This window comes from Bubalus bubalis, chromosome 8, assembly GCF_019923935.1.
Source record: "Bubalus bubalis isolate 160015118507 breed Murrah chromosome 8, NDDB_SH_1, whole genome shotgun sequence".
NCBI classification, from domain to species: domain Eukaryota; kingdom Metazoa; phylum Chordata; class Mammalia; order Artiodactyla; family Bovidae; genus Bubalus; species Bubalus bubalis.
The window spans coordinates 45,898,485-45,923,166 of NC_059164.1; the positions used below are offsets into that span (position 1 = coordinate 45,898,485).

At 39.3% G+C, this 24,682-nt stretch overlaps 1 protein-coding gene across 10 annotated transcripts in view; it reads right to left on the reverse strand.

Annotated features, from left to right (window-relative positions):
- The window catches only part of SRPK2 (SRSF protein kinase 2), a 254,237-nt gene that overhangs the window by 49,777 nt on the left and 179,778 nt on the right, over positions 1-24,682 (reverse strand). The window lies entirely within an intron of this gene.

Consider the following 24,682-nt stretch of genomic DNA (forward strand, 5'->3'; position numbering starts at 1 on the left):
AATACTTTTCTACATTTTATTCTTTATTTTTTGTTTAATTTTATTTTATTTTTAAACTTAACATAATTGTATTAGTTTTGCCAAATATCAAAATGAATCCGCCACAGGTATACATGTGTTCCCCATCCTGAACCCTCCTCCCTCCTCCCTCCCCATTCCATCCCTCTGGGTCGTCCCAGTGCACCAGCCCCAAGCATCCAGTATCGTGCATCGAACCTGGACTGGCAACTCGTTTCATACATGATATTTTACATGTTTCAATGCCATTCTCCCAAATCTTCCCACCCTCTCCCTCTCTCACAGAGTCCATAAGACTGTTCTATACATCAGTGTCTCTTTTGCTGTCTCGTACACAGGGTTATCGTTACCATCTTTCTAAATTCCATATATATGCGTTAGTATACTGTATTGGTGTTTTTCTTTCTGGCTTACTTCACTCTGTATAATAGGCTCCAGTTTCATCCACCTCATTAGAACTGATTCAAATGTATTCTTTTTAATGGCTGAGTAATACTCCATTGTGTATATGTACCACAGCTTTCTTATCTATTCATCTGCTGATGGACATCTAGGTTGCTTCCATGTCCTGGCTATTATAAACAGTGCTGCGATGAACATTGGGGTACACGTGTCTCTTTCCCTTCTGGTTTCCTCAGTGTGTATACCCAGCAGTGGGATTGCTGGATCATAAGGCAGTTCTATTTCCAGTTTTTTAAGGAATCTCCACACTGTTCTCCATAGTGGCTGTACTAGTTTGCATTCCCACCAACAGTGTAAGAGGGTTCCCTTTTCTCCACACCCTCTCCAGCATTTATTGCTTGTAGACTTTGGATCGCAGCCATTCTGACTGGTGTGAATTGGTACCTCATAGTGGTTTTGATTTGCATTTCTCTGATAATGAGTTATTCTTTAATATCTACTGCTTCTTTTTTAATTGCAAAGATGTTCTCATTTTTTAAATCTTCAGAATTCTTACAAATCCCTCAAGAAAGGTAAGGATGGTTCATGCCTAGGGTTCGTGCTCAAAACAGGAAGCATCTAAACCACACCCTCAATACATCTGTCGGAGGGCAGGAGTAGTAGTTCAAGAAGTATTATAAATGTTACCATTATTTAAATTGCGTTGAATTATTAAAGCAGGAATTTAACTAGATAAGAACTTTCTATGAACTTTCAAAGTCTATAACAACATTTGGGGCAAAAGAAGAACTGACATGAAAGATAATAAATTAGGAATAAAACATAACAAATTATTAAATGAATGAATGGGTAACTAATTTATTGTGGTCATCATTTCTCAATATATACATGTCAAGCCATTAGGCTGTACTGCTTAAACTCACACAGTGCTTAAGTCAATTCTTTTTCAATAAAACTGGAAGAAAAAATGTCTTATTACTTATATACAAGGCTACACCAAATTCAAGTGGGCTCTGAGTTCACAACAGTGTTTAAATCATTCAAATTAACAATGAAAAGGAGGAAAAGAAATTGAATACTATTCAAGTAAACTAGGGATACTGTGCTAAGCACTGTATTTCCAAAATCATGATCCACCGAAACAGAAGTAAACTGCAACATGTGTTGCAGACCTTCCACAATGCGAGCAAGCGGGGGTGAGGAAGGAGGAAGGGAGGAGAAGTTCTGTCTGAGAAATGCTAAGCTGAACAAAGAGAGTAAATTTCTTGACCAAAGGGGTCCTCAGAGCCCAGTGTCTTAACACACATTGGGAACCTCCAAAAGCACAGAAGATGCTACAAATTCCAGACACACAAAACCATTTCGTCAAGAAACTAGACACATTTTGCAGCACAAAGTATTTAGGAAACACTGATGTACACTGTTTCTTACAACCACTCAGAGCAGACAGTGTAATTTCTACACTGCTGAACTGGACAAAAGTCTCAGCAACCATAAGTAGCTGGTTCAGGGCTGGAAGTTGGGTCTGACTCCAAAGCATGCTTTGTTCATCAGTAAGAAATGCATTCCATTTTTAATACCCAGAGGACTGTTTCCCAGTCTTATTACACGGGAACATTTGATAGCTTAATTGAAAGCTATTTACCATTTAATTGCATATTATCGCTAACATGAAAGATTCTAAATTTAAAACTAATTTAATTATGTGTAAAGAGAAGAAACCTGTACCACTACTGTATGTTTCAGATTTGAATTCCTGAACAGCCAGGGTGGGTTCATGTGAGCTACAGTCAATGGGCACTATTTCCAGTAATAATCACAGCAGAAGCGCAGCTGTTCCTTTTCTCAATAGGACTGAAAGTTGAAGAAATTACTAGCATGGTCCCATTATCTCAGGAGCCCTTACACTAAGAATACTATACAAAAAAAAGGCCAACTAAACAAGAGGGGCATAAAAGTAAATCTTAAAACAAAAATATAAAAACAACTGAAAGTATCAAACATATCCTAACTTTTTTCTTTTTGGCCTTGCCATGCAGCATACAAAATCTTAGCTCTGATCCTAATTTTTATTTTGAAAATTGATGTACACAGTTTCAAATCTGAGTCCATGCATTCTCAAATCCTAATTTCCTGATTTCTACAGGAAGCAACAGTCTTTCCAAACATTTTTCAGTCTCTTCTCACAGAATGGTAACTCTCAGTCTGCCAAGAGGGTGGAGCACATCTTCGCACAGCAGACCTCACCAACTGCCTCAGCATCCAGGGAATTAAGAGAAAATGAGTTCTCTTCTCTACTTCCCTGCAATGAGCAAACAATAATTACCACGATGGCTACTAGCAGAGGAAACCCTGTGTCCTACACAACACTGACCACACAAAAGGAATCCTAAGAACAGTCAAAGGCTAGACAAGGCCCCCTCCTTCTGCTTCTTCTCCAGCATTCAGTACAGGAGCACAGGGTAACCGCAGTGCCACACAAGAACCCTGCTGACGGCATCAGGTAGAGAACCAGAGAGGGTCCAGCAATGACGACTCCCTTGACTTAGGGGTTTGGCTGATACAACTGTACTTCATGACTTACACTATTTATTATAAATCATGCATTCATCACTTAAAAGTTTTCCTTTTATTCTTCATTAAAAAAAAAAAAAAAAACTTGGCCATGTCACCCATCTTGGAGGATCTTAAATTCCCTGAACAAGGACTGAACCCACGCCCTCGGCAGTAAAGTCTTAACCACAGGACCTCCAGGGAATTCCCCAAAGTTTTCCTTTTAGTCTTTAAAAATATATATTAGATTGGATTACAAATACAAGCGAGCAAGAATGGATTGTTAAGCAATTTTTAAGTCCACTCCGATTCCTATCTCCCAAGCACACCCAAAAAACTATAACTAAAGCTCTACCTGCACCATTTATTAGGAAAGCTTCAAAGGAAACAATTCTGAAACCAACATTCTCAGCTATCTGGGGCGAACTGCTGGCCAGGATAAAGATGACTCCCTTTTCCTTGCTGAGCACAAGACAGGTTCAATTTGAACAGTGAATCAAAAGTTCAGAACTCTCTCATAGACAAAAGCCTGGAAGAATTTTCAGCAAACTATTTTCTAGCAAAAAATATTAAGTATCATTTTTTTCACTGACCCTAGTTTCTTAGCCCTCTGATGGTGATGTAACAAATTAAACAACATATTAAAAGGATAATACATCATGATCAAGTAGGGAGTATTCCAGGAATTAAAAGTTGTTTAATATTAAAAAATCAATAGATGTAATTCACCACAAATAACACACCAAAAGAGCAAAAACTATATATCAGATCAACAAGCACACAAAAAATACTTCACGATATTCAACATGCATTCCTGATGAAATTCTCAACAAAGCAGGACAAAAAGAACATCTGTGAAAAATCTACAGATAACATCAGTCCTAACTGTGAAAGAATGAATGCTTTAACTGCTAAAATAAGGAACAAGGTGAGTGAGGCTACTCTCCCTACTTTTATTCTACACTGGCCTGGAAGCTCTGGTCAGCACACCTGGGCAAAATAAACGGAAAGGAAGATGTAAAACTATCTGTAACCTAAGAGGCCCTTATGTGGCCTTCCTGGGACAAACCCCTCCCCTATATCCTGTGCCACAACTCTTCTTTGAAGTACCCAGATAATAGTACCTCAAGCATATACCTAAGATTTTCAGATGCTAAAACCACCACCAAATGTCAGAAATTAACTACTTGATGATGAAAAGCAGGTAGCCCCCAGACTCACTGGTGCCTAAGGCGTGGTCACCATCAACCAACCACAGAACTGTGCGTGAGGAGATCACACACCTTGGGACAGCCCGGCCTTACCCTGCCTTTAAATATATGCTTTGCTGAAATCCCTCAGGGAATTCGGAGTTTTCTGAAGCACAAGCCACCTGAAGTCTCCCTGCTCAGCCCTGCAATAAACCTTTCACCACTTGAAACTCTGTTTCAGTCTATTTGGTCTCACTGTTGTGTCCAGCACATGAACTTGCTTGTGTTCAGTAACATATCTCTATTCATAGACAACTTAAATGGCAATAGGAAAAGGTGAAGGAATCTACAAAAAGGTTACTAAAACTACTGAGTAAGAGAATAGGAGGATATAAGCTCAAGATGTAACAACTGTATTTCTAGATATCCGCAATAAACAATGAGAAACTGAAATGTTAAAAATATAATGATACTTTGGACTACTCTGGTGGCTCGGTGGATAAGAATCCACCTGCCAATACAGGAGATATGTGTTCAATCCCTGGTCTGAGAAGACCCCACATGCCACGAAGCAACTAAGCCCATGCACCTAGAGCCCGAGTTTCGCAATAAGAGAAGCTACCACAACGAGAAGCCTCCACTTGGCGCAACTAGAGAAAGCTGTGTGAATGAACGAAAACCCAGAGCAACCAAAAACTAAATAAATTTTAAAAAAAGATAAATCACAAAGACATAATCCTAATATAGATAGATAGATAGATAGATAGATAGATAGATACTGAGGAATAAATCTAACCAAAGATGGGAAAGGGATCTCCCCTGGTGGTCCAGTGGCTAGGACTCAGTGTTTTCATGGCTGTGGCCCAGTTGCAATCCCTGGTCAGAGAACTAAGATCCTATAAGCCACACGGTGTGGCCCAAACAATAAAAATTTTAAAAAATAAGAAAAGGATTAAAGCAGCATAATAACCAATGTAATAGCAAATGCTAATTACCTTAAATTTAAAAAGGAAAAAAGCATAAACAAAGTCATTTCTTAAGACAATTAAATAGATGAAATGCAGGGATTCCCCCAATTATTCTTTAAAATTACTTTATGTTTGAGAATTTCCATAATAAAAAAGAATGCCATTTTTCAACCTGACTCTTGCTCATTCCAAATGTGTGGTGGTGTGAGGAGCTGTCTGGATGACCAGGCAATCCCAGAGCAGGTGGAGAGAGGCTCCAACCACTGGGGCAGAGGAGACAGGCTCTGTCGCAGGCCTGGATAATGCATGTGGGTGGGACTCCAGATGCTCAGAAACAAACTCTAAAAAGCAGGTTAAAGGGGAAAATAAATGAAAAACCTGCTCAGGGCCCACTCTAGACTCTTGTTTATGATACCATCTAAGGCAAACAACACTGGGATGCTCTATCACCATTTCTACTGAACGTATATGTGTGTTGGTAGTGGTGGGGGGCGGGGGGGTTGTTACACACACTAGTCCACAATCACCCAGGATGGAAGCATTAGTCAGGATTAGAATCAAGCTCTGCCAGATTCCAAACACTGTGCTCTTTCTATTATGATAAAGTATTCACCCATCAGCTAAAATAGTCAGTTCATTCAGTTGTGTCCAACACTTTGTGACCCATGGACTTCAGCACGCCAGGCTTCCCTGTCCATCACCAACTCCCAGAACTTGCTCAAACTCACGTCCATCATGTTGGTGATGCCATCCAACCATCTCATCCTCTGTCGTCCCCGTCTCCTCCTGCCTTCAATCTTTCCCAGCATCAGGGTCTTTTCCAATGAGTCAGTTCTTTACATCAGGTGACCAAAGCATTGGAGTTTCAGCTTCAACATCAGTCCTTCCAATGAATATTCAGGACTGATTTCCTTTAGAATGGATTGGTTGGATCTCCTTGCAGTCCAAGGGACTCTCAAGAGTCTTCTCCAACACCACAGTTCAAAAGCATCAATTCTTTGGTGCTCAGCTTTCTTTACGGTCCAACTCTCACATCCATACATGATCACTGGAAAAACCATAGCTTTGACTAGATGGACCTTTGTTGGTAAAGTAATTTACCTCTGCCTTGTTAATATGCCGTCTAGGTTGGTCATAGCTTTTCTTCCAAGGAGTAAGCGTCTTTTAATTTCATGGCTGCAGACACCATCTGCAGTGATTTTGGAGCCCCCCAAAATTAAGTCTGTCACTGTTTCCACTGTTTACCCATCAATTTGCCATGAAGTGATAGGACTGGATATCATGATCTTAGTTTTCTGAATGTTGAGTTTTAAGCCAACATTTTCACTCTCCTTTTTCACTTTCATCAACAGACTCTTAAGTTCTTCTTCCTTTCTGCCATAAGGGTGGTGTCATCTACATATCTGAGGTTATTGATATTTCTCCCAGCAATCTTGAATCCAGCTTGTGCTTCATCCAGCCCAGCATTTCACATGATGTACTCTGCATGTAAGTTAAATAAGCAGGGTGACAATATACAGCCTTGACGTACTTCTTTCCTGACTTGGAACCAGTCTATTGTTCCATGTCCAGTTCTAACTGTCACTTCTTGACCTGCATAGCTAAAATATGTACTCCTTTTCCTTATGATGATTTAAGTATGAATTAACTGTATGGAATTGTGAATGAATACAGAAAACCTCTGATATAAAATAGAAACTGGCATTTTAAGCAGAATGGATTTTCTCAATACAAGAAGTTGGAAATGGTTCATCAATGTTACATAAGTATCTATTGTAATTGACCTTAATGAACAAAATTTTTGAACCATTCTTTAGTAACCATGATTTTCAGGTTATAAAACAAATAAGAAAATAGATTACTGCTTTAAAATCATATCATACACAAACTTCCTAATGTTTGACAGTCATATCATACATAACAGTTGTAAGAAATATGTTTGTAGGGTATATCAACTAAAAATTTGTTGAAATTAGGAAACACTATTTTCCTTAGTAATTTAAAGTAAAGTTGAGATTATATGCACCTCAGTAGAAACACTAATAATAATGCTGAATATAAAAAGGCAGGGACTCCCTGGCAGTTCAATGGTTAAGACTGTGCTTCCACCGAGGGGGCTCAGGTTTGATCGCTTGTCTGGGAATAAGACCCTGTGGCTCCTCATGCCACAAAGTGGCATGCACACACACACACACACACATACACACACACACACACAGCAGGATGTATAAATGTATAAAAAATAGCCCAAGAATCTACCCCTAAATAAGCAATTATGAAGCCTATGACACAACTGCTAAACTCCCTTCTGACTGGGGGAGATTCAATAGGGAAAACTTATTTAAATACTCTTGAATGTAGATTAATCTGTTATTACATCAACTATTTCCTGTAACACTAATAAATGGGAGAGAGCTGTAGAGGGAAAACAAGAGCAAAGACAAATGTTCCAGAGACAAAGGATCCTTATTTATCTATGACCTTAAAAAGATAAATATGACAGATGGAGAAACAATTTTTGCAGTTGAGCTACGGTGATTGCAGTAAACAGAATAAGAGACCTTGAACATTTGAAATGTTAATACAAAGGCCAACAAATAATTTCAGGCCTTTGCCTCCTTATCAATTACTTATACAGACTTGTGCCTAAATTCAGGGATGCTGACTTGGAACCACAGCAGTAGCATTTACTCATTAAGTGACACTGAGTAAATTGTCTCTCTGGGTACTTGCCCCTACACCTCACTTTCTCAAAACCATATCTGGGCACATATTACGTGCTCCATAAGTGTTGACTACTGTTTAACCACTACCCAAACCCACTGTGACTAATGACACAGATTGTGAGTCAGAGGCCAGGCTCTGTCTATGAGATCTAATCCCTTGAATCTAAGAAGACTCTTGAGAGTGTGTTGTAGAAGACTCTTTAGAGTCCCTTGGACTGCAAGGAGATCAAAGCAGTCAATCCTAAAGGAAATCAATCCTGAATATTCATTGGAAGGACCGATGATGAAGCTGAAGCTCCAATACTTTGGCCATCTGATGCAAAGAGCTGACTCATTGGAAAAGACCCTGATGCTGGTAAAGACTGAGGGCAGGAGGAGAAGGGGATGACAGAGGATGAGATGGTTGGATGGCATCACTGATACAATGGATATGAATCTGAGCAAGTTCTGGGAGTTGGTGATGGACAGGGAAGCCTGGCGTGCTGAAGTCCATGGGGCTGCAAAGAGTCACACATGACTGAACTGAACTGAGGCCAGCGTTAAGGTACTGTATATAGTACTTAAGATGGTACAACTAACTGACCCAAAGTGAAAAAGGAAGGAAAAGAAACTAACTCATCTTTTCTCTTTTTATTGAAGTATAACTGATCTACAAAATTATGTTAGTTCAAGGCACAGAACACAATGATTTGATATTTCTATATAAAACAAAATGGCCACATGACAATTAACTCACTTTTTTATTAATTACTTATCCAAAGACTGAAATATTCTTATAAGAGAATCAAGACATTCAGCAGTCAAGTTTAATGTCACCTCCCAAGAGATAAGGCTGTGGCTTCTCTGCTAGGCGCCCTGGGTGCCCTCCCCACCCCCGCCAAGCTGGCTACTTTGCTGCGACCAGCCCTGTGAGACCTCCCAACAACCACCTGAGCGTGCAAGAGCAGGGAAAAGAAGCAGATCCTTTGGGACTGTCAAACTTTCAGCTGACAGCAGCCCCAGGTCATGGTTTGACTGCAACGTCATGAGAGAACCAGATCCACATCAACAAAATTTTGGCATATTTTTTGAAGAGACACACTGATGGTCTTTGTGAAGAGCCGTGAGAGCAGTTGTACAATTCCAGACTTTCATTATTTGTGAAAAGCAATTTAACAAGACAGGATATCCTTAAAGATATAATTTTCTCTTAGACTAGATGGGAGAAAAATGAACTAATAATCTAAATGTAAAATTGTATCATATATAAACACTACCAAGAGAATGGCATATATGAAAAATCATATTTGTCACACTGCAAAATCAAAATGTGTAGTACTTAAGACGAGCTAGTAAGAAAGATACTGAGCTATGAAAATGTCCATAAGATGCTGAACATACGATCAGGGGATCTACAAACATTTCAGGGGCAGAAGTGCACTAACAGCTCCATATGTTTGCAAAATTAGAATCTGCTTCTAAACAGCATAAAATAAAAATAAGGATTCCTTCTGCTTTTATGATCAATAATCTAGATTTCTTCTCCTTTTAGTACTGTAACTTTAGAGCAATAAGTAAATGTTTAAAAAAAATACACCGAAAATTGACAGAAAAGAGCTTCAAAGAAAACAGAGCTCACAGTGGAAATGCAATTCACATCATGGGGGTCAGGCCAGAATCTCAAAGCCCAATCTCTACATTCTATAGTCTAGAGCAGTCCTGAATCATTTCTAAATCCAGTGAAAAAGGCTTTAGAGAAAAGCATTTTAAATACACCCTGGTGGGCAGGTGGGGTGGGTGGGTTATTGGCAGGAGTTCTTAAAATACACAGGAGTTACCATCAGATCAGATTGCTAGTGGCCGTTTTCAAGTGGTCCAGTCTACAGATTTACTTGACTCTCTAATTTGAGTTACGGACTTTTTTTCTCAAACATACACATACAACTAAGTGTTCAATTTCACTGAAGGTATTCTGAGTATATAAATACTCTACAAATCTTAGAATTTACAATTAAAGATAGTTAATGGACACACTTCGTATCCATTGCCAATACTTTCTATTGTTTAAGTACACAGTGCCAGTCACAGCCATTTGTCTTATCAATGTATCTTTGACAGAGGAATCAACCATTGCTCCAATAAAGGTATTATAAAATTTACTTGCACTGACCTCTTGCCCAAATGTTGCTGTACAAAAGCTTGATAATAATCTGACTTTTAACCCCTGATGAGTCTACCTGCCTAAAAAAATTTATCACTACATCAAACAAGCTAAGGCTGCAATGTTCACCGGGTTTTACAATGATTTTCATAGCTTTAATGTCTTCCTTCTTATTCTTAGCCTTATCTTTACTTGCTTGGTAGGCAGAGGAAGAATAAACAGACATTATTTGAGATCTTAACAGGGGGTTTCCTCCACAGTAAACATGAGCCTTAGTACATGAACTTGGACACTTCATGTGAACTGAAAGACTTGGAGCTCATTTCTCAGTTCTTAATTATGTTCTGGATAAGCAAAAATAAAATATATTGAATTATGAACTGGGGAGACAAAGGATCTTGCAATGAGAACTGGATGAAAGTAGACTTTAGAAATCAGAAGATACCTGAGAAATATTGAGATTTCTTTCACAACTAAAAACAAAACAAAACATTCTTTTAGGAACAAAAATATTTTTAAAATAAAAGAACTGACAACACTTACCTGTCCACATAAAAGCAAAGGACATAATTATACACTCAGACATCAAAATACAGCTGAAAGACTAAGTTCCTTCAATAAGTTAAGACCTATTGTTATTTCATACTTCTACTCTTCATGAATGAGCATGGGTTTAATCACAGCACACAGCAACATCTAACTCATCCACACAACTACAGGCATGTTCCCAGGTGTACGTCATACCTCTTGTAAACAATGAAGAATAATTCATTGTGAATTATCCAAATTCTTATTATTTCTAAAGGAATTTAAAAAACAGGAAAAGAACATGGGTCTTATAGATGAGTGACTACAAATGCAGTAAGCAAAAGTGCTTTGACATATAGATGAAAAACAGAACTGCTTTCCAAGCCTCATTCTAAAGCCCCACCTAGTTTTACAATCCAAGAGTAATTAACATTTTCCAGTTTAATCATCATCAGAAAACCTAACTCATGTACCAGCTTGTGCGTAGTCCTATGGTAAGTACCCAACATAGCAAGTTAGATACAGTCAGTGGGCCTTAGGTCTTATAATCTGCACCAGACAAAAAGCATATTAGATGAATTTATGTCTTAGGAAAAATGGTTAAGTGATTATATCAAAATATAGCTGTACATAATGTAAAGTGCACAACATCCTTTTACTAATTTCTTCTGGCATTCTTCTGGCAGACTGTACTCTCCGAAGAAGGTCACAACAGCCTCTCTCAAACCACTGGCTCTTATGGAACCTTGAAGTTCTACTACAAGAAATAGACTCTAATTCTCCTTGTAGATCTGGATGGGCTTTTGATGTGCTTTTAACCAATAGAATATAATGGAAATGGATGTGCAATTTTTGAGGCTAAGTCATAAAGCAACACACCTTCCATTCTGAAAAGGAGACATTTCCTTTTGAAACTGAGATACCAGATAAGATGACTGACCACCCCAAAGCTGCCATGCTATAAGGAAGCCAAGCCACGCGGAAAAAATGCAGAGAGGCCCACCCATCAGCAGTCCTGGTCTTGCAATACTTGCAAATAATAGGTTTTCAGATGATTTTAGTCTCCAGCCTTTAGAATGTGTCAATTGAGGCCCCATATTTCATGAAGCAGAGACAAACCTCCTTCAGCTTTGCCCTTTCTAAATTCCTGATCCATAAAATTATAAGTAAAATTAAAAGCTGGCCCAGTGTGCCAAGTTTTGGAGCAATGCATTACACAACATGTTATGCTGTCCTTACTCTCCTAAACCCAAAAGCCATATGAAACCTCCTCCACTGTTCAGCAAGAAAGATGTGCCTTCAATCTTTCCAAGATTAACCCACCACATCCAAAAATCACTCATTTCATTCTGTGCTTCTCGGCTCTTCAACCTTTCCTCAAATATCTTCTCTTCTGCCTAGAAACTTGCTCAGGTATCCTTTCTGAGGTATACTTTCTCCTGCCCATATCTGACCTCAACCCCTACAAGCAACAGCCCTCTCTCAATTTCACTGCTAAATTTCACCAAAGAATCTGTTATGCTCGCTCTAGTGCGTCCTTACCTTGACCTATCATTGGCCCCAACTGATGGTTCCCTACGGACCCCAGCCCAAGTAGTTCATTGACTCTTAGCCTTCATCTTCCTGAAACTGTGGCTTAACTGAATACTGCTATTATTAAATCCTTCCTTCCTGAAAACACTCTTTTATCCCTCAGTATTGGAAAGAACACCACCATCTTAGTGTGCTGGCAATACAGGAAAAATTACTATTTCCCTAGGGAAGAATTTTGGTAGCCTGATGAGATAGGTCACAGTGAATATGGACGGTATAGTAAACAGAGCTAAGTAGGCTGCTGACAGGATCAACACAAGGAAAATAGGTGAAATTATTTTACTTAGCATAATAGGACAAAAAAGAGTATAGTCAAGATGCTAAGAAATTATAATCAAAGAACTAAAACTTCTTTTAAAAAAACCAAATACAAGGTCACATAACACAAAAAGAAGAAAAGCAAGATTTTAGAAGTTCAATGGTCAAAAATAATATGAAGGACACAATATTTTAAAAATAATAAATACAAATGGACTGTCTTATGAATAATCAAATGAGTAAAATAAAAACAAAGAGATTACTGGAGATATCACTTAAAGACAATAGTGCTATGCGGAGGCACACTGATGTACTTCTGGTTCAGTTCAGTTCAGTTCAGTTCAGTCGCATCCAACTCTTTGAGACCCCACGAATCACAGTACGCCAGGCCTCCCTGTCCATCACCAAATCCCGAAGTTCACTCAGACTCACGTCCATCCAGTCAGTGATGCCATCCAGCCATCTCATCCTCTGTCGTCCCCTTCCCCTCCTGCCCCTAATCCCTCCCAGCATGAGTCAACTCTTCGCATGAGGTGGCCAAAGTACTGGAGTTTCAGCTTTAGCATCATTCCTTCCAAAGAAATCCCAGGGCTGATCTCCTTCAGAACGGACTGGTTGGATCTCCTTGCAGTCCAAGGGACTCTCAAGAGTCTTCTCCAACACCACAGTTCAAAAGCATCAATTCTTCAGTGCTAAGCTTTCTTCACAGTCCAACTCTCACATCCATACATGACCACTGGAAAAACCATAGCCTTGACTAGACGGACCTTTGTTGGCAAAGTAATGTCTCTGCTTTTCAATATGCTATCTAGGTTGGTCATAACTTTTCTTCCAAGGAGTAAGCGTCTTTTAATTTCATGGCTGCAGTCACCATCTGCAGTGATTTTGGAGCCCCAAAAAATAAAGTCTGACACTGTTTCCACTGTTTCCCCATCTATTTCCCATGAAGTGATGGGACCAGATGCCATGATCTTCGTTTTCTGAATGTTGAGCTTTAAGCCAACTTTTTTACTCTCCTCTTCACTTCTATCACGAGGCTTTTTAGTTCCTCTTCACTTTCTGCCATAAGGGTGGTGTCATCTGCATATCTGAGGTTATTGATATTTCTCCCGGCAATCTTGATTCCAGCTTGTGTTTCTTCCAGCCCAGCGTTTCTCATGATGTACTACTCTGCATAGAAGTTAAATAAGCAGGGTGACAATATACAGCCTTGACGTACTCCTTTTCCTATTTGGAACCAGTCTATTGTTCCATGTCTAGTTCTAACTGTTGCTTCCTGACCTGCATATAGGTTTCTCAAGAGGCAGATCAGGTGGTCTGGTATTCCCATCTCTTTCAGAATTTTCCACAGTTTATTGTGATCCACACAGTCAAAGGCTTTGGCATAGTCAATAAAGCAGAAATAGATGTTTTTCTGGAACTCTCTTGCTTTTTCAATGATCCAGCAGATGTTTGCAATTTGATCTCTGGTTCCTCTGCCTTTCCTAAAACCAGCTTGAACATCTGGAAGTTCACGGTTCACGTACTGCTGAAGCCTGGCTTGCAGAATTTTGAACATTAGTTTACTAGCGTGTGAGATGAGTGCAATTGTGCAGTAGTTTGAGCATTCTTTGGCATTGCCTTTCTTTGGGATTGGAATGAAAACGGACCTTTTTCAGTCCTGTGGCCACTGCTGAGTTTTCCAAATTTGCTGGCATATTGACTGCAGCACTTTCACAGCATTATCTTTCAGGATTTGAAATAGCTCAACTGGAATGCCATCACCTCCACTAGCTTTGTTTGTAGTGATGCTTTCTAAGGCCCACTTGACTTCACATTCCAGGATGTCTGGCTCTAGGTCAGTGATCACACCATCATGATTATCTGGGTCATGAAGATCTTTTTTGACCAGTTCTTCTGTGTATTCTTGCCACCTCTTCTTAATATCTTCTGCTTCTGTTAGGTTCATACCATTTCTGTCCTTTATCGAGCCCATCTTTGCATGAAATGTTCCCTTGGTATCTCTAATTTTCTTGAAATTAGATCTCTAGTCTTTCCCATTCTGTTGTTTTCCTCTATTTCTTTGCATTGATTGCTGAGGAAGGCTTTCTTATCTCTCCTTGCTATTCTTTGGAACTCTGCATTCAGATGCTTATATCGCTCCTTTTCTCCTTTGCTTTTTGCTTCTCTTCTTTTCACAGCTGTTTGTAAGGTCTCCTCAGACAGCCATTTTGATTTTTTGCATTTCTTTTCCATGGGGATGGTCTTGATCCCTGTCTCCTGTACAATGTCACAAACCTCCGTCCATAGTTCATCAGGCACTCTATATATCAGATCTGGTCCCTTAAATCTATTTCTGACTTCCACTGTATAATCTTAAGGGATTTGATTTAGGTCATACCTGAATGGTCTAGTGGTTTTCCCTACTTTCTTCAATTTAAGTCTGAATTTGGCAATAAGGAGTTCATGATCTGAGCCACAGTCAGCTCCTGGTCTTGTTTTTGTTGACTGTATAGAGCTTCTCCTTCCGAATACATCCTGTGAAATGTCAGACTGGATGAATCACAAGCTGGAATCAAAACTGCTGGGAGAATTATCAACAGCCTAAGATATGCAGAAGATACCATTCTAATGGCAGAAAGCAAAGAGGAACTCAAGAGCCTCTAGATAAAGGTGAAAGATAGTGAAAAAGCTGGCTTACAACTTAACATTCAAAAAAGATCATAACATCCAGTCCCTCCATTTCATGGCAATTAATGGGGAGATAGTGGAAACAGTGACAGATTTTCTTTTCTGGGGCTCCAAGATCACTGCAGACAGTGACTGCAGCCATGAAATTAAAAGACACTTGGTCCTGGGAAGGAAAGCTATGACAAACCTAGACAGTGTATTAAAAATCAGAGACATCACATTGCCAACAAAGGTCCATCTAGTCAAAGCTATGGTTTTTCCAGTAGTCATGTATGGATGTGAGGGTTGGACTATAAAGAAGGCTGAGCACCAAGAATTGATGCTTTTGAATTGTGGTGCTGGAGAAGACTCTTGAGAGTCCCTTGGACTGCAAGGAAATCGAACCAGTCAATCCTAAAGGAAATCAACCCTGAATATTCGCTGGAAGTACTCATAATGAAGTTTCAATACTCTGGCCACCTGATGTGAAGAGTTGGCTCATTGGAAAAGACCTTGATGTTGGGAAAGACTGAGGGCAGGAGGAGAAGTGGGTGACAGAGTTTTAGATGGATGGATACTATCACCATCAATGGACCCGAGTTTCAGCAAACTCCGAGAGATAGTGAAGGACAGGGAAGCCTGATGTGCTGCAGCCCATGGGGTCACAAAGAGTTGGACATGACTTAGCAACTAAATAACAACAACAGAAACACAGTCCTTTTTTATAGTAGTTTCAGATGGAAAACAAAAGAGAAAATATAGACAACAATGATGTATTATAAACTTCAGTACTGCTAAGAGACAAGATCTTAACTGTTCCTATCACAAAAAGAAGTAAAATGATACTTATGTGGTATGATAGAGGTGTTAGTCGCTCAGTCATGTCTCTTTGCAACCCCATGGACTGTAGCCCTCCAGGCTCCTCTGTCCGTGGACTTTCCCAGCCAAGAATACTGGAGTGGGTTGCCATTCCCTTGTCCAGGGGATCTTCCCAACCCAGGGATCGAAAGTGGGTCTCCCACGTTGCAGCCAAATTCTTTACCATCTGAGCCACCAGGGAAGTTCATGACAGAGGAATATGGTAGTAATCATTTTTCAATATGTAAACCTATCAAATAAACACCTTATCCTACACAGTGTACACCTTAAAACTTACACAACATACCAATTACATCTCAGTAAAAATAAATTTTAAGAAAGAGAAAAACTTGCCCCCTTACTAGGTTCTGTTTGTAAACATATTTAGAATTATACCTTAGATACCACATAAGAATCAAACATGTGGGTCCACCTAGGAAATTATTGAACAGCTCCTAAAGAGTCAAACTAGGAGAAACGATTGGTAAGAATGCTTCAGTTTGAAGCTGCACGAAGGAAGGGATTTTGTGCTCCAGTAAGCCCATAAAGGGGTGGGGGAGGACGGGACACAGAAGGAGTAGAAGTGAAGCCATCTCATGGACTCTGGGCCCTTTCTGAACCAGCCTGCAGGCTGCTGGAGAGCTGGGCTGTGGGACGGCTGAGCTGCGGGACAGCTGCAGGACCCACGAAGGGCAGGTGCAGGGGCACAGGCATGCGGGCATCCAGGCTGGGCACTCTCACTGCCTGCCCCACGCAGTCCTGTTCTGGTACTGAGTACACAGACCATAGCACCTCACAGAGGGTGCTGGCAGCACCACAGGAACCGGGAGTGGCAAATATTGCAACAAACCACGCGCTAACTCCTCTTCTGGGACAAATGGATCCAGAGGGGCAGACCATGCAGTGGACCGACCCGTGGGGACAAGGGCCACTGACATGTACAAAATGCAATCATCTACACCCAAGAATGAAATTTTCATTGAGATTAACAGCTGTACCTTCAGAGCTCCCCAATCTGCCCCACGTTGAGGGGAACAGAACCCTTTAGTGCTCTCCTGCCTGCCTGACTGCTCTGTTCTCCCACTTGTTCTTTCTCCTCTTGGCCCCACAGAATCTCTCAAAGGCTTCTCTCTGAACAGCTTATCTACATCTTTTTTATTCATTTAATACTCCTTATACCATTTGTTTCCCTATGAAATCTATAATATTTGTGTAAGGTTCAGAACCATTCACAAGAGCACCCTCACGCCTGACAGAACTGCAGGGTCGAGGGGTCCCCAAAATCACCCTCACTACTGGCGCCAGGTGCAGGTTGGGAGGGTCCCAACACCATGCTCAGTCCCAGGAATGAGCAGTATGTGGCAAGAACTCACCAAAGACACTGAGGGCAGCTATACTTGTGGTTACAATTTATTACAGCAGAGGGGTTACAAATCAATGTCAGTCGAGGAAAGAGACACCAAGGGCAGAATCAAGGAGGGTCTCGAATTCAGAGCTTCTAAGTGTCCTCTCCCAATACGCTGTGTCGGTGTTAATGACACACGACAATGTACACATAGTATTGCCAACCAGAGAATGTCACCCAAGTCTTAGGGTCTGGAATTTTAATTAGGGATCTGCTATGCAGACATTATGGAAACTGTTGGACATTGCTGCCCTCTATGTCCAATAGTTCATCAATGATAAAGATGCTATCTCTGTAATGCTCTGCTTTTATCTTCTCTTTTATATACCTTTTCTCTCTCTCCAAATCAAGTAATTTAAGATTTTAAATTAATTATCCTTAAGTATATACAGCACTTTCCTGGTCAAAATCTGCAATGGTTCCTCACTGCTAAGTTTTTTTTCTGCGAACATTTTTTTTTTTCTACCTACAAAGAAATATATGCTCAATGCAGAAAACAAATAAAAGACAAAGAAGCTAGAGAGAGAAATCCTACAATCTAGATATACAATTTCCTAATATTTGACAAATGTATATGCCCTAATTAACACAAAGAACAGTTCTCTAAAATTTCACAAAGTTTCCTGATATAGTCTCCAATTTACGGTCTTTGTCAACTACATACATTGCAATTATTTTCTCCTAATTCGAAGCTGGTCGTTTCATTTTTTATGAAATCCAATTTCTAATTGGTTTAACCTTAACACTTCCTGCATTCTCTCTACAAAATCTCCCCCTACTTCAAGGTTGTGAAGACATCTACTGTTTTTCTCTGTAAGCCTTACGCTTTTCATTTTATTTTTAAATTCATGGGATTCATCATAACCTAATAAAGAGATGTATTTTTTTTTAAATCTACACATTTACTGTAAGATCAGAAACAAGATAAGGATGTCCAGTCCTACCGCTTTTATTCAATTTTGTGTGTGGAGCAATGAAGCAAAGAAAGAAACATAATGAATGCTAAGGAAAAGAAAACTATCTGTGTTGAAATGATAAATGACTGTGCAGAAAATACAAAAAATCTGCACACAGAACGCCAATAGAATTAGCAAACAAATTCCGCAGTTACAGGACACATGGTCAATGACTCAATTACATTTTACACACCATCAAAAAACAACTTCTAATAACAACAGCATTCAAAAAGAGAGAGAGAGAAAGGCAAAAATTAAATATGCACAAGACCTCCACTTTGAAAACTTAGAAAAAAAAAAAAATCGCTGAAATTAAAGACATAAATAAACATGTTGCCAAGACTATGGCCCCAGAATCATATCCCAGTCCCTCCTCCAAATAAAAACCAATTACTCTTCTTTTTTCCTTTTTAAAAATATTTTTCTAGAAATCAATTACTCTTATCTAAGTTTCAGGGGGAAGCAGCAAAGAGGAAAGAAAAAAAAAAAAAGAACTGGTGAGAACCAACAAGGCTCAAGAGGATGGAAGGTGTGGCTTCCAGGAGACCATAGGCCTCATTATACACTCACTGTAATACATTAGCATGCTAAATGACACAACCCTCGGGGCCTTGACAGTTGGTGATTGCCATGATAACCAGAAAAGTGATTTAAACTGCCAGGAGGGCACAACTCAGGGACTTTCTGCCTCTCAGTCTGCCCGTGTGTCTATTCAAACATACTGTACTCTTTTCCTCCTAAGAAATACTTTACTTGCCTCACTACTTTCCATCTTTGTGGAAATTCTTCCAAGTAAAGCTGAAAAGCCAGAGCCCTTGTCACTGACCATTAATCCAGTCTAGGATTTGGTGTGTTCAACACTGTGACCCAGTCTCAGTCTCTGAGTGGGAACCCAAGCCGCTGCAGGCACAGGCCACACAAGATCAAAAGTGTCTTCCTGAGTCTTTTGGCCCTTTTCAGCTCAAAATAAACCACATGCCAAAAAAGACTTTAGGGCTGGTAAGTTATGCTCTTCTACAATAGATAAGAAGATTCAATGCTATTAAAGAAAGACATCTAAATTAACTGTATAAGCTGAGGCTGAAATTATACATAAATGCAAAGGAACTAGTTAAGTCAAAACCTATTCTGGAAAAGAAGCACAAAGTTGGAGGGCATCCACTACCCAGTTCAAGACTTACTATATAAAGCTACACAAATCAAGGCAGCACAGAGTAAGAGCAGGAACAGACCAAAAGTGGAATGGAACAGAAAAGAGTCCATAAATAGACCCTAATACATATGGTAAACTTATTTACAAAGGCACCAGGCAATTCCATAGGGAGAAAGAAAAGTGTTTTTTCAACAGACAGTACTACAACAACTAGACATGAAAGTATAGAAAGAAGCCTCCACACTAACCTCATACCTACTGCTGACATTTTGGTATAGCTATTTCATCCTTAAACACATTTTTAAGAGAGGTGATCACACTACAAGAGTTCTTTTTTTTGCTTCAGCAGCTTGTGGGATCTCATTTCCTGACCCCCTGGTCCCTCGGCACTGAAAACACCAGAGAAATGCCCACCCTCAACAACAAAGTTCAATTATTCTTAACTGGAAAGGCCCCCTTTTCATTTTCTATGAAGTCTTTTCTTTTACCTCTAATCAAATATAACCTCATTCCTTTAAAATCCTCACAAATTTTCCTTTTTCCTCCTCTTATAATTAACCACACAAAAAAATACAAAGAAAGGCACTTCAGTAGTTTCTTCGTCTGGTCCATTCAATCACTCCATATTCAGCAGACCACAGATTGTTTTCCCTCTGTATTATTCATGGAACGGGAACCTAGACAGACTCTTCCGTGAAGGAGCTTATATTCTACTAGCGAAGTCTATAAGGCCTTGAACTCCTAGAAAACACAGGCTGTTTCTCATTTACCCTTCCAATCACTGTAGTAAAATACAATACATATAGGAAAGCCTCAGAGAATTCCCTGGTTATGCAACTAAAGCTTAGTGATCAATAAATAGCCACATCATTAGTGATTCACAGCAGCAACAGGCCTTACAGTGCTGGAATCACCTCAGTCTCCGCAAAAGGAATATAATGAAGCCTCATGTAAAAAATTCAAGGGCGTATTACCTTCCTCATATAGATACGCAGAATCTCTTCTCAAGGCTTCAAGCAAGCCAAATTAAGCTAAGTAATTTTTAAAAACACAGACTACCATGGTGAATTCAGTATGTATGCAGCGTTAGTGGTTTAAGGAAAAGAACTGTGAATGAATAAAGTTTATTTTTTACTTTCAAAAACAACAGAAACTAAAGACTACATTTTTGGATGGACCTGGACTTACCAAGTGAAGTAAATCACACAGAGAAAGAAAAATATCCTATGATGTCACTTATATAGGGAATCTTAAAAAAGATTAACTTTTTAAGTTAATTAATTTAAGTTAATTAAGTCTGTGAAATGGACTCACAGACTTAGAAAATGAACTTATAGTTATGGAGGAGAAGGGTGAGGGGCTGGGATAGACTGGGAGTTTGGGATTGACAAGTATACACTGCTATATTTAAAACAGACAATCAACAAAGACCTACTGCAAAAAATAAATAAAAAAGACTATACTTCTGCACAGTTGCGTCTGGAAAACTTGAGGTGGAGCCTTATAGTATCAATTTTAGGAGCTTTATTTGGTGCATTTAACATAACTGACAATTGCAAAATCCACTTCACCTGTGTAAGTGAAAAATATAGACTGTTAACCTGTTGGCCCTATGAAATTCTGCACTTGATATTTAGGATAGACTCTCCATTCATTACTTCTGTCAGGATGTTCTGCCTTGGCACTCAGTGGCATTCTTTTTCCTCTTCTGCTCATTGCGGTTTAATTCTGAGGACCATACGAGGGTAGAATATATTAAAGTTTACAAAAATTTGTATAGGCAAACCATTTCTTTAAGTTAATGCCCAAATATTAAAATGTTATTTTTTGTATCATTTATAATCTTGTCACTGTCCACTTAACCAAGGTTGGTTAGATTTCAGTGAAAATTATCTTCCAGAGTAGTTTTTTAACTGGCATGGGAGGCTAACTTTACTACAATTAGTAGGTATGGTGCAGAATTTCACACAAATGAGGTGTGCCAACAGTGTGATAATTTAGATGTATTTAAACATAAACAAAAAAGATGAATGCACAAACTTGCTGCATTAGATTACTGCTGCTTCTAGAACCCAGTTTCCTTTACTGATTTCAAAACAAAAGAAAAAAAAATAATAAAGCTGTGCCTGAAAAAAAAAAAAAGACTACACTTTCAATAAAATATTTCAATTAAATGACACCATTTCTAAGTCAACTTGTGTAATGAATATTGCCTTTTTTCCTTAAAAAACAAGCAAACCTTAAAACTATAAAATAGTCATAAATCACAGATTGTGCAGAGAGAAGACCAATATGAACTTGTAGCCAACATTAAATTTTGAGAATTACTAACATTCAACCAGCCTAAACTGTTCACAAATGGACAGCAAACACACATGGTAAGGAGAGTTTGTATATAAGGAAGCCAGTCCACATTTTCAGCAGGCAACTGTTCATATTATTTACCCTAGGTTTGGAAGAAGATATTCCCAAATCCCTACTGAAGCTTTCTGGAGCACTGTGGATGATTTTAAGACAACTTAGGGCAGAAATGAACAATCTGTACTCTGATTTGTATGTCCTCCATGGCACGTCAACCTCCTCACTCTGACACGCCTTCTCAGACACACAGGTAACACCAGTACTCTCTTGCCCTTAGTTGAAACTTAACACCAGAGACAATTTCTTCACCCAACCAAAAACACTTACTGCACAGTAGATGGTTCAAATGCAGTGGGATTAACAAAACATACTGCTCCTGACTATAGGAAATCATTCAGATTGAGGAGAAGGAGATCAGAAACACAAAAATAAATGTATAATCACACATCATGAGTGCTAAGGGGGATGGGGTGGCGTGGGCACTACTATGGGTGATCAAGGGTCCTAAATAAGATGTGTCAGGGATTTGAAGAAGGAATAAGGAAATGACACGTTTTAGTACCAAGTCAGGCCACAACTATGTTGAAACCAATGTCTCCAGAAATAATGTTAAGTGACAAACTGCATAACAAATGTGCCAACTTAATCTAAAAATGATTTAGGAGAGCTACAAAACAGGATCTCTGAGGAAGTCAGTCGGTGCAGGCAGCATGATATATCAAAGCAATGTTCCTTCTTTCACCATTTACTAGTCCTGGGAGTACATGTGTGCTCAGAGTTCTGGGGAAATTTTAGAAGATAATGTAGTTCAAAGCAGTAATTCCCCTTTCACAGTAAATCAGTAATACAGAGTAAAGTGAAGAGAAGGATCACTTCTTGCAGTTATAGCTTTGGAGTTTTGGACAAATGGTATGTGCCCCATGTGAGCCAACTTCAGCTTCAATGTGCAGAAAAAATCACTAAGTGAACTTGTTAAATACTTAGAGTCTAGGTCCTACTCCCAAGGATTCCAACTCAAGATTCAGAGTCCAGCCTAGGAACATTCTGATGCAGGGGGTACAGATCACACTCTGAAAACCCACATTAGACTAAAATCTCCCCAGAGGAGGAAGTTTTGCACTGACAAGGAAGCTGTAAGTTTAAAAAAAAAAAAATAAACAAAGTGAGCAAGTATTACACAAGGGCCTCCTGGAACTGTTTACTTATAAGCTGACTCCATACCTGACCCCTGTTATCCTCTGAACTTGGAAGTAAAATCCAGAATAAACCGCACAGCATGCTGCTAAAGTTACTGCCCCAGACAACTGACCAGAGGTAACCGATAAAAAACAAGGGGAGAAAGAAGCAGTGCTGACCACTCTGTTTGCAAGTCCACCACAAGTAAGGCAGTTAAGACCACTCAGGGGCCAGCATGTAAGTACAGATGGTAATACACACAAGAAGAGGATGATTGAACAAAAAAAGGACTGGCAAAAAGAGAATTCGTACTTCAGAACAATCCTGTCTCTAGGTATCAGGTAACATGCCCTGATACACAGAAGCATATTCATCTCATTTTATTCCTCATAAAATCGTAGGTGATAGATGCCATTACATATTTTATTACACAGACAGATGATATTATAGGAGAGATGAAGACACTCAAGCCTAGAACAAAGGGATTTGTCCAAGGATACAGAAATGGAGAGCAACAGGGCCAGGTTTTGACCCAAGTTTTGCAGATGCTGAAGTCCATACTCCCCCAGGACTCATGGGCAGGAACATGTTAGCTGTGAAGAAAGGGAAAGAGTCCCAGGCCACAGAGACTGCCAAGCACAATAGAAGGGAGCAATGAATAATGCATTAGCAATATCAGACCTTTAAACAGTGGCTTTTTTGTTAAAACAATGAACACTGCACATGCTCTGAATAAGGAAAGAGCTTTATCTTTACCTTAAGAGGTAAAAAAAAGGTAAAAAGTTAAGATACAAGTTGGTTGGTCATAAATGATTCAGAATTGCAGGAACTTAAAAGCTTCCTGCAGCAAAAGGTGGGTGGTGGGATTCCAGGTGACTTTCCACACCATGACCCCCAAAATACTTATAACTCCTATAATGAACAAAAACGTCTTTTGTAAAGAGAGATAAAAGGTGTGGTGTGTTTTGTTTCTGTTGATGTTTTCTTTTACTTCGGGACTATTAAGAAGTGGCTGGCAGGGCAGAGATTCTCTAAGAATGAAGATGAAGGAAACAAGCGAAGATGTGAAGTGACAGAGAGAGAAGCCACATACACAGACTAAGCAAAACATACCCTTAGACTGTGAAGGGCAGCTCTCTCCTTCCATCTTCCTGAACACGTCAGTACACAGCCATGAGGTAGTGCCAAGCAGCAAAGGATGTCTAAGAACAAGCTAGGTAATAAGGAAAGGGCAGACATGTCCAAAATGGCAGTGACAATGACTGGTGACTCTTACATACAAGGAAGTTGAATAAGTAAATATAATGAGGATAATGACAGCCAAATCTCTTACTGCCAAAGAAAGAAACTACAGATAGGCTAAGGAGAAAAATGAGCTGAATCTTCTGGTATTAAGAGTGGAAATGAGATATAATAAACTCATGGATTTTAATATATCTGTAAATAAAAACAGAAATACAAATCTAAAGGAAGTGTGTGTCTTCAGCTCTGTGCTAAGAGACTGAGAAGCAGGGACACCCAAATAGTAATAGTCTCATTCTAATGCTCAGATCTTCTTTTCTAAATACTGTTATCTCCAGGGTGCCTTGTGGAGAAAGCTGATTCCAGGCCTGGAGTAGGAAAATTACAAGATGAATACATCTTATTTGAAAATAAGAAAGGATTTAAGAATGAAAGGGACTTTTTCCATCAAGAGAAGGATAAAGAACACATGGTGTCTTTTATACACACACACACACACACACACA